Genomic DNA, 11,626 nt, shown 5'->3' on the forward strand with positions numbered 1-11,626 from the left:
GCGCAGAGCTGCATGAAGTCGAACAAGCCTTCTGTATTTTGTCTGTCATGTGATCCCCTGGTTTTAGACTTGTGATCCTGCCATGTGTTCCCTTGCCTGTTGTGCATGTTGTAATTGTTTTATTGTTAATTGTTAACAGGTGTCCCTTGTCTTGTCATTAGTATTGTATATATTTTCTTATATTTTCTTCAACAGTGTATTAGTCTTTGTCGAGTATTGATTATTCAATGTCCAGGGTCCTGTAGTCTTGTTGTGTAGTTTATGTTAATGTTCCTGCTTTAGTTCAGAGTTTTCATGCCTTGATATGTTTTTTTTAATAAATGTATTAGTGCAAAATGACCAACGTTTCGACAAACATGCGTCTTCAGAGTTGGTCATTTTGCACTAATAAATTTATTAAAACGTTCTGTGCTCCGGTCCTGCTCCTTGGTCCCATAGACCTTGGGTCCTTTTTCTCAGATCGTTGTGTCCTGTTCCGAGAGCACTGGCTAGGCTGAGGCGCAAGTGATTCCTTTTTAATGTTTGTTTTTATGTTTGATTGTGTTCTTTTGAATTGTAAATAAATTGCTTTTGGGTTCTCACCTCACTTGCCTCCATTGGACCCTTTGTTACACTAGTACATTGGAGGGAGCATCTGAGTTGGGTTTCCACAGTTGTACCTTGACAGGCTGTAGAGATCTCTGATGGAATCACGTCTATAGAACTTTTTTCCCGATGCGATCGATTAGTACAGACCAAAACTCGACCATTTTTCAGCAGAAATAATCAGCCAAATTTGCGAGTCCGTTCAGTTCAGTGGCATTGTTTATGTTCAGTGCCTCCAAAATGGCCTACTCTCGGATTGATGACGCGTCGTGAAAACCCTCTATATCAAAGATACACAAAGTTCAACTTTTATGAAGTTAAACTGCTTATATTGCTGTGTTATTACTGTATGTTTAAAGGGGTGGTAAAACAAATTTTTTTCGAAGGCTTGATGTGTTTGTGGGGTGCACTGTAACGTGTTCATGCTTCGTTTTTAAAAAATTGCATTATTTTTCATATATTTTACCTTGGTTCTACACTGCTCTGTCCCTCCTTGTAAAAACGGTCTGATGGTTCCCGGGTTCTATGAAGCCAGTCCCTCAAAAATACGCAATTGGTTCGCTGGCCCAGTGTATTGTGATTCGCTAACCGCCTAGTGCACGTTTTTCGGAAACGTCACGCCCCTTACCTTTACCGGTAGTTTGTGCTTTGGTGTATTATAAACAATGTCGTCAATAAAACCATACCAATTTGAGCCCGAATCGGACCCAGAGAATGTTAGTGAAGATGATCGAGCAATGGTTTGTGTTTTGTTGTTGTTGTCTTATACTTTTTTAGATACGCTGTTATGACTGACTGTATGGCACCGTTACTTGTATTTTTAGAACGATTGTAGCCAAATATCTGTCGCCAGAACTATTAATTATCAAAACGAACACTAAACATTGGCTTTACTACAGTAGCCAAATCAAACAGAGAACCATGTTTAGCATGCCTGTAGATAAATACATAAAAGCTCACGTTAATCAAAGAATAATTTACACTAATTTCAAGTTCGCTGTTGAGATTTAAAAAAAGTTTGTAACGTTAGGTGTTTGTCGGATAACGTTAAGTATGAATGAGCATTTAGCAAACTGGTTTGCAGAGCCAAACAGCGTTGTTTACTTCCTTGCTACAACGTACAATTAACAAAACGAACTATTACAGGAAAACACATCGACGAAAAATAAATCATACAGGTTGTGGCCCGTAAACAACAGCTTCTGATCTTAACTGCTCCATCTTTCAGGACAAGCCGTTTTGCGAATCCTCAGACTGATCTCATGAAATGGCGTAGCCTATGTATGACACGCCAATTCGTATTTCCATTTTTGGCGTGCTATCAACACGCATAATCGCTTTTCAGCGTGTTTATCAACGCCGTTGACTTAACGTTACATCATGTTGGACAGGGAAAGTTGTAGTTATAAAGAATAGCCACACGTGTATTAGTAAATTTGAAGTCACAGAGAGAAATGTTTTAGTTGCAAACTTTTATTCTCTTCCACAAACACAACACAACAGTTACACCTTCTCAAATTCTCCATTACAGGTGGACAAATCCTATTCTACAAATCACAAATTAAGAAACTCGTACGCTCACAGTTTTGCTGCAGTGAATATGGTGCAAAACGCATTTACACACCTGCATCAAAAAATGTGAAGTCACAGAGAAATTTTGCTCATCCGAAAATCAGTATGTGATTTCATCCAATGAGAGTTGCACACCTGTAGAATATTTTTTCACAAATGTCTTATATATGTTTCTAGCGCAAGTACCGTACATATCTACAACTGCTTGAATCTGCTGCGACGAATCTCAAACACTGTTTTTCGCTTTCAAGTGACAAGTTTCACGCACGCTCTCTCTTGCACTGGTCTATGTGAAATGTGGAGCAAAAGTGAGTTGTGCATCTGTAGAGGTAGTGGGCGGAGCCTACATGAATATTCATGACTTTCCCGGGCATGCGTGTGGAACTGCTCATTTGAGTTCACGCTCTTCATTTCTCAGCAGGTTTAATGGATTATTTCAAAAAAGGTAAATATAGTTTCAGCGAACTTAAAATACAATTGTGCATCGTTTCGTAAAGTTTATAATGTTTTTATTAGTTTGCACGTTTTGTACATTCATTAAGGACTAAATTATTGCTGGCATTCACTTCGTGTAGGCCTAGGCTATATAAAGCACAGTAAACTTCCAACTCGTTAATTTTGTTGTGCTTTTCCTTTATACATTGCACTGCTTTAAAATTGTCTTTTGTTATCATTTGTTTAATGTCACTGCAATAAAAAATATTTAATTTTTTTACAAACAAAATATAAACTTACAAAGAAATATTACAAGGTTTAAGGTTCCACTTTTACTTTGAAACCAAAAATTCCAGAACACCTGAATGATTACAGCAACACTTATTTCCAACAGAAGACCATGAACCATTACCATTTAATGTATTTATTGCTAAGCTCTTCTGATACCATACCTTATGAAGCTTTAAAACTGTCATCTCTGGAAATAACTCCACAACCATATCAGTTTCCAAATAAACATTTTGCACCCTACACTGATTTTTCTCTTTGTCATGTTTTTTCTTTGACCGTATGTGTTGCACTGTAGCTGGATGATACACAATGATGATCATTGATACAAATGCATGATCTATTTTGTTGCACAACAAACACTCATTATTATTTTTTTTAACATGTATGTTCTTAATTGGGCTTCAATTAGTGGCACTTCTGACTTGAACTCTTGAAAAATCAAACCTTGACATGACATTCATGACAATTAAACATGACATTCTGGCATTTTCATCACTTAAGATTTGCATGACAAAATTTCGGAATCACTATGATTTAAGAAATGTTATACTTTTATAGAAGGCAAGGTCAAGGATGCCTTAAATTGATCACAAAAGACATTTATAATGTTACAAAAAAATTATAATTTTAAATAATTGTTGTTCTTTTGTACTTGCTATTCATAAACAATCCTGAAAACCTATGCTCCATAATGATTTACACTTCATTAAGCAGCACACCATTTTCAACTGATCATAATCAGTTCCCTTTCGAACGGTCACTTCGTATTGCGTAGCAATACGCAGTGAGGGGAAACTCCTTTTCCTCGATTTACTGAAGCCTATATGTAAAACGCATTTGCAGCTGCACAGCTAGCACACTGAGCGTCTGACCCGCTCATAGGCTGTGCTGCAGCAACTGCACATCCAATGGCGCGGGCGAATCTGACGCACGACCAATGAGCTAGCCCAACGTCAGAGCCCGTCGAGGGGGCGTGGCCCAGCCTATATAGACCCCCGAATTCGCCATTACAGCAGATTTTACTCCTTCAGCGACAGTACACATGTCCCTGAGCTAGGGCTGCACGATTAATCGAATTTTAATCACGATCGCGATTTTGGCTTCCCACGATCAAATTCGCGTGACCGAGCGGTATTTAAAATGCGTCATTACATTCACAGAACACTCCGTATCAAAGGGTTTTTTTTTTTTGTAAAGCCAATCTAGCGCTCCGTAAACCACTGTCTGATCACGTGCCTCCATGAGCCCGAGTGCGCGAGAGAGACCGTCTGCGCGCGAGCGACAGTGCACGAGAGACCGAGTGTCCAAGAGCGCGCTCGAAAAGTGCGCGAGAGATACCGAGGGCTCTATCTTGCACTCGGCGCAAATGACTTTGTACACTGACGCATGTATCATTCCTATTTTGCACCCGCGCAAAGCGGACTTTTCCCTCCACAGACGCACGTCGGTTAACTAAGAAATACACTTGCGCTCCCCGGGGCGGTTCAGCGCAAAGAGGAGGCGTGTTCCGGCGCAAACTTTCCCTCATGCTATTTTGCTGTTCTATAAAACAATTGCGCCACTGACCAGAAAAAACCTAGTCTAAAGTCAGTGGCGCGTTGCGCGTTGTTCATTATGCTATTTTAAGCGCGCATGCTTGGCCATAATGTAGCGGGTGCACAACGCGCATACACTTTGATTATCTCATCAACACAGATGCAGCAGTTTTTATTTTTGCAAATCATACATTATAACAAGGAAAAATATTAACACATGAGGGAAATCATTGTGGTGTCCATGAAAATTTAGTTTTTTTTCCTCCCACGCCTGTTTAACCGACGCTGATTTGTATGGGGATGGGAGAAACCCACCCACGATAGATAGATAGATGGATAGATAGATAGATAGATAGATAGATAGATAGATAGATAGATAGATAGATAGATAGATAGATAGATAGATAGATAGATAGATAGATAGATAGATAGATAGATAGATAGATAGATAGATAAGTCTGATTTGAACGTTGAATTTCTTGTTATTTCTGCATGCATTCTACTTCAGACAGTCAATAAACAGTGCCGTCTGAGGGTGTTTGCATGAGGGTTTATGCCATAGTTTACAGGTGCACGCAAAACACGCAATACAACGTCACTTCTCTGTCTTTCACGGTCCTGACAAGAACGTCGGTCTCCTCGGCTGTGAACCGCTCCTGACGCGCGCCTGGTGAATCCGCCATTATAATAGCAATCCGCCATGCAACATGCGCACCTGCTCTTAAAGGGAATGTGAGATGACGCTCTGATTGGTTTATTCCACGTTACGCCCAAACCACACCTATGAATAATGAAGCTACTTCAGACCAACCTCTTTTAGATTTGCGCCAGGCGCAAGAGGCATTTATCCCGCCGGGAAAATAGCAACAGCGCCGGGATCCGCCCACAAAGTCACTTGCGCTTTGCGCTTTGACACTTGCGTTTCAGATCGTGCGCTGGGTGCAAGATAGGGCCCCGAGTGTGTCTGCGTACGAGCGACAGCGCGCGAGAGAGACCGATTGTGTCTGCGCGCGAGAGAGACCGAGTGACGGTGCGCGTGAGAGACCGAGTGTGAGCATTAGTAAATTGGTACATACATACTACATATTAATATGGCATGAAAGTTCGATTAATGGACTCCAATAATCAGTACTACAAACTCTTGTTTTGAACTATTGTTTAATAAGTAGAAATAATTCAAGCACATACACTTTGGAGGATTAAATAAGATTCAATTTATGCAGTAAGACTAATCACTGACACTGTACCACAACATTTTACATTTCTTAAGCGTCAAATAACAATGACTCTGAATTTCATCCATTAATCGAACTTCCATAGTGCTAAGTGCTTAGTTCTGCCTTGAAATGTTCTCATTTGGTTACATTCTGTTATGGAATATTTGTTTTTTATTGATTGTATATTTTGTGCGTTTTATTCACATCCATTATGCAGGTACAATGCAAGTTTATATTTTTATTTTAGATTTACACAATGTAAAATAGTGCCCTGTTGAAGTTTTGCTACATTTTCTTTATTGTTTTATTTGTTTTTATTTATTCTTTAAAGAGATGCACTGAATTTTGGTGAATAAGAGGACCTGTTTTATTTTGATGCACATAGTTGTACATTAGCAGGAATGTAGCATAATGTGAAAGCAGTTATAATTAGCCTATGTGACAATAACATTTGTTTTGGTTAAAATCAACAAATAATCGTGATAATTAATCGTGATCTCAATATTGATAAAAATAATCGTGATTATCATTTTGGCCCAAATCGTGCAGCCCTACCCTGAGCTTTTTACTGTGTATTCGCCGTCGAACAAGCCTTTCAGCCTGAGCGAGCTTCTCTTCAGCAGACTTCGCCTGCACGTCGATTGTCTCCTGACGCCGTCTCACCTGTGGCTATCCGGCGACATCCTATATCCTTTGCATTATTATTTTGTGAATTCTTTTCAGTATGCCTCGTTCATCCTGCGCCACGTGCGGAGGCCGTCTGCACGAGGCAGACCAGCACACGAGCTGCATTTCCTGCCTGGGTGTCGACCACGCAGAGAATGCTCTCTCTGCCGGCGGATGTGAGGCCTGCGACAGCATGCCTATCTCCGTGCTGCGCAATCGGCTAGCTCTCTCCCGGGACGGCGAGGCCGCTTCAACCACGCTTTCCATTCTGAGGAAGAAGAAGCGTCGCAGCCAACGGCAACCGGAGGGTATGGAGATTTGGGAACGCACGCCGGCCGCGTCCCCGCGTGCTTCACTTTCTCCGACTCAAACGCCATCACCGGTCCTGTTCGCAGGAGACCAGCGCCCCCCCCCCCCCCCCCCCCCACACGTGGCGGGCCTCGTCTCCTTCGGCGGATCTCTCGAGCGCGACGACAGCCTATCCATCGCCGCTTCTGAGGACGAGTGGCCGGGCTCTCTCGACCCCGTCACCGCTTCTCAATCGGTGGCCAGTGGATTAGCGACCAGGACGAACTCCGACGCCGAAATGCTTCGGATCCTGACGAAGGCCGTCGCGGACCTCGACCTCGAGTGGGCCTCGCCCGAGGAGCCGCCTCGTAGTCGGCTGGATGGATGGTTTCTGGAGGGGCGCCAGCAGGCCCCGCGTCACAAACCGGCGCCATTTTTCCCCGAGGTCCACAAGGAGCTAGGCGCGCTCCATACTCAGCATGTGTGGGATCCGCAGTTTCCGCGACGCTCTCCTCCGTGGATGGTGCAGCGGAAAAGGGTTATGAGTCTTTGCCGCCCCTCGAAGAGGCCGTGGCAGCTCATCTTTGCCCGAACACTGCAGCTAGCTGGCGAGCTAGAGCCGCTCATCCCAACAAACCCTGCCGTAACACCTCAGCCCTCGCTGGACGCGCGTACGCCGCCTCCGGTCAGGCTGCATCGGCCCTGCACACGATGGCCGTGTTGCAGGTCTACCAGGCCAAACTCCTCCGGTCCATGGACGAGGCTGGCCCGGACCCGGAGACCTTTCGGGACCTGAGGAGTGCTACGGACTTAGCGCTGCGTGCTACTAAGTCTACAGCACAGGCCATCGGCAGAAATATGGCTAGTTTGGTCGTGCTCGAGCGCCATCTGTGGCTCAACCTCACCGAAATCAAGGAGGCCGACAAAACGAGGTTTCTCGACGCCCCGGTGTCCAGCTCCGGTCTCTTCGGCCCGGCGGTGAAGGGATTCTCGGAGAGGTACACGGAGGCACAGAAAGCGTCCCAGGCCATGCGACACTTCCTGCCGAAGCGTTCGAGCTCCGCGTCCAGCAAGCCCAAGCCGCCGCCTTCGCCTCATCCAGCAAAGCCGGCGAAACAGGCCTCTCAGCCCCGCCCTGCGGCTGATAGCCAGCGCCAGTCAAGGCCCGCGAAGCGCTACCCGCTCCCCAGGCGTCAAGGCCCTCGACCCAGCGCCGTGGCCGACCAGGCGCCTCAGAAGTCGTCCTAGCACGGAGGGGAAAGAGAGAGGGCTCGTGTCTCGCGCTTGCCGGACCACCCTCGAAGAAACCAGCAAAACTTCCCACAGCTCCCTGTTCAGTTCAGGCGGCTGGGGATTTTATTATTGTAAACAGGCCCGCAGCAGTGAGCGCGTCTCTGCAAACAAACGCCGTTTTCACGGCGACCCAAATAAAGCACAAAAAGAGCATGTTTCACAATCACAACACACGGGTTCACGGTCCCCCTTCACTAGGCGGCCCCCGCCCTGTTGTAACACTGACTTCCCCCCGGGCAAAAGCCTATACAGTCAGTCAAACACTCAGTATGTACACAAATCACATTATAAGGGTATCAGGTCCCCCTATGTTAGGCGGTCCCCCCCATTCAGTGTGTCACGCCCTAGCCACACGAGTGATGGCCTGGCAAGCCATCCCTGGTGTGTCGAGTTGGGTCATAAACACTATAAAGCGAGGCTACTTGCTCCAATTCGCTCGCAGACCCCCGAAATTCCAGGTGGTTATCGAGACATCGGTGAGAAGCGGCGTGAATCACGTGCTTCGCACCGAAGTTCAGGAATTATTAGCAAAAGGAGCGATAGAGTCAGTCCCTCCCGCGCTAATGTATTCAGGGTTTTACAGCCGCTATTTTCTAATTCCAAAGAAAGACGGCGGGCTCAGACCCATACTAGATCTGAGGGGTTTGAACAGGGCTCTCATGAGACGGCCTTTCAAAATGTTAACACTCAAACAAATTCTCGCGCAGGTTCGCCCGGGGGACTGGTTTGTTTCAATGGATCTGAAAGATGCATACTTTCATATTCAGATCGACCCTCGTCACAGGCCATTTTTGAGATTCGCCTTCGAGGGGAGGGCATATCAATACACCGTTCTGCCGTTCGGTCTGGCTCTGGCACCCCGTACATTCACGAAATGTATGGATGCAGCGCTCTCCCCGCTGAAAAGCCAGGGAGTGCGTGTGCTGAATTATCTCGACGACTGGCTGGTGCTAGCGCAGTCGAGAGACGAACTAATAGTTCACAGGGATTTGATTCTCAGCCATTTAAAGTGCCTGGGTCTCACAATCAATGTTGCCAAAAGCGAACTGAACCCCAGCCAGACTGTGGTCTTTCTGGGCACGGTTTTAGACTCGGTGACAATGAAAGCGTGGCTCACTCAAGAGCGCGCGCTCTCTGTGCAGACACTGGTAGCTGCATTCAGGGCGCGCGAGCGCGTGCCTCTGAAGAGGTTTCAGAGACTGCTTGGTCTAATGGCAGCTGCATCATCAGTACTCCACATGGGATTACTGCACATGCGCCCGCTGCAGCACTGGCTGAAACGCCGTGTGCCAACCCATGCATGGCAGTCAGGCAGCCTGCGCATTATGGTGAATCAGGGGTGTTTGAGAACACTGATTCCCTGGCGGGCTCAGGACTGGTACCGCAAGGGGGTGACCATGGGGATAGTTTCCAGGAGGAAAGTGGTTTTTACAGATGCATCCAACATGGGTTGGGGAGCGCTGCACGAGGGCAAGCCTGCCTCCGGCCTCTGGTCGAGCACGGAGCAGAGCTTACATATCAACTGTCTGGAAATGAAAGCAGTTGGTTTGGCCCTTAAAGCTTTTCTGTCAAACCTCAGGGGTCACCACGTCTTGGTCCGTACAGACAACGTGTCTGTGGTGGCCTACATAAATCGCCAGGGTGGCATCAGGTCAGGCAACCTGTACGCTATGGCGAGGGACCTCATGTGGGCACAAGCCAATCTGAGCTCTCTGAGAGCAGCGCATGTCCCGGGCGTCCAGAATGTGGGCGCGGATATGCTCTCAAGGGGCAACACTCCCCTAGGCGAGTGGTCCCTGAACCCTCAGACGGTCAGACTAATATGGGAGAGGTTCGGCAAGGCCGAAGTCGACCTTTTCGCCTCGAGAGCCAACACCCACTGCAGGGTGTTTTTCTCGAAAAACAGGGATGCGCTGGCTCATCTCTGGCCCAGCCGCCCCCTTTACGCGTTTCCCCCCGTCTCGATGATCCCACAGGTTATCGAGCGGCTCAGGGAGAGCGGATGCCCAGTCCTTCTGGTGGCTCCTCTCTGGAAATCCAGACCTTGGTTTCCGGAACTGGTTCAGTTGTCAGACACGACCCCCTGGCCTGTTCCGATGAGGAAGGATCTCCTCACACAGGCCAACGGAACGATTTGGCATCCCCGACCCGATTTATGGGCCCTCCATGTGTGGCCCCTAAACGGGTATCCGGGGACCTTCCTGACAGGGTCTTAAGCACTATCTCTGAAGCAAGGGCCCCGTCTACTCGGCGCCTTTATGCTTTAAAGTGGTCGGGTTTTTCCAGCTGGTGCTCGAGAAATCGTATTGACCCGGAGTCATGTGAGGTTTCGGTGGTGCTCTCCTTCCTGCAGGAGCTACTGGACGCGGGCCGCACCCCGTCCACGCTCAAAGTGTATGTGGCAGCCATCGCAGCGCATCATGCTCTGGTGGCTGGCCAATCACTAGGAAGGAATGACCTGGTGGTAAAGTTTCTGAAGGGTGCTAGGAGGATTAACCCCTCCAGGCCCCCTTCGGTGCCGCCTTGGGACCTCTCCACGGTCCTTAGGGCCCTGAGGGGACCACCTTTTGAGCCGCTCCAGTCGGTTGATCTAAAACCACTTTCGCTAAAGACTGCTCTCCTGTTGGCATTGGCATCTATCAAGCGAGTGGGAGATCTGCAGGCCCTCTCAGTGAGTCCTGCATGTTTGGAGTTTGGATTGGATGACTCCAGATTCATTCTCAAACCCAGGCATGGTTATGTACCCAAGGTGCTCTCAACGCCGTTTAGAGCACAAGTTATTACGCTATTAGCCCTTCCCCCTTCTGCCGAGGATGGGGAGGTTAATCTTCTCTGCCCTGTCAGGGCGTTGAGAATCTATTTGGAGCGTTCTGCGTCTTTTAGACAATCAGAACAGCTGTTTGTCTGCTTTGGGGGCCGATCTAAGGGTGATCCAGTCACTAAGCAAAGACTGTCTAGATGGATAGTGGATGCCATCTCTTTGGCTTACACAGCAGTGGGCCAGGTTTGCCCCATAGGTGTCAAGGCCCATTCGACCAGAGGTATGGCCTCGTCGTGGGCTTGGTCATCTGGTTTTCCCATTCAAGATATTTGTGATGCGGCCGGCTGGTCCTCGCCTTCCACATTTATGAAGTTCTATAATATGGAGGTACCTTCCCTGCAGGCGAAGGTGCTTTCGGTATGATTGAGACCTGACAGTGGCTGGTCTTATCTACAAAAATTACTGTGCATAATCACATACATATTATATAAACCCTCTTCGGCCGGTAGTAAGGTTATACTAATAATCCCGACGGTGTCTGGTTTTGTTAGTATATTCTGTTAGTTGTTACTGACTTATATATATATTATTCAGACCCGACTGTGTCTGGTCTGTTATATATACATGTATATGCATATGTTATTGCAGACTGATCTCATGAAATGGCGTATGTATGACACGCCAATTCGTATTTCCATTTTTGGCGTGCTATCAACACGCATAATCGCTTTTCAGCGTGTTTATCAACGCCTTTGACTTAACGTTATATTACTGTATTATGTATATATAAATATATGACCTACCCCAACCCCGTCCCTAAACCTACCCGTCACTGGGGTTAATTCCATTTATGAGTGTTCTCCTACCATCCTAGGAAAAGAAATATCGCTCCACAGATGTAGATATAGATTTTGCTTCGTTTCGCTCGGACATTTAACGGCGTACACATACACGCGGAATCACTCGGACATTTAATGGCGTAG

The sequence above is a fragment of the Rhinichthys klamathensis genome, unplaced genomic scaffold (genome assembly GCF_029890125.1).
Source record: "Rhinichthys klamathensis goyatoka isolate OS25496 unplaced genomic scaffold, OSU_Roscu_1.1 h1tg000474l_1, whole genome shotgun sequence".
Taxonomy (NCBI): domain Eukaryota; kingdom Metazoa; phylum Chordata; class Actinopteri; order Cypriniformes; family Leuciscidae; genus Rhinichthys; species Rhinichthys klamathensis.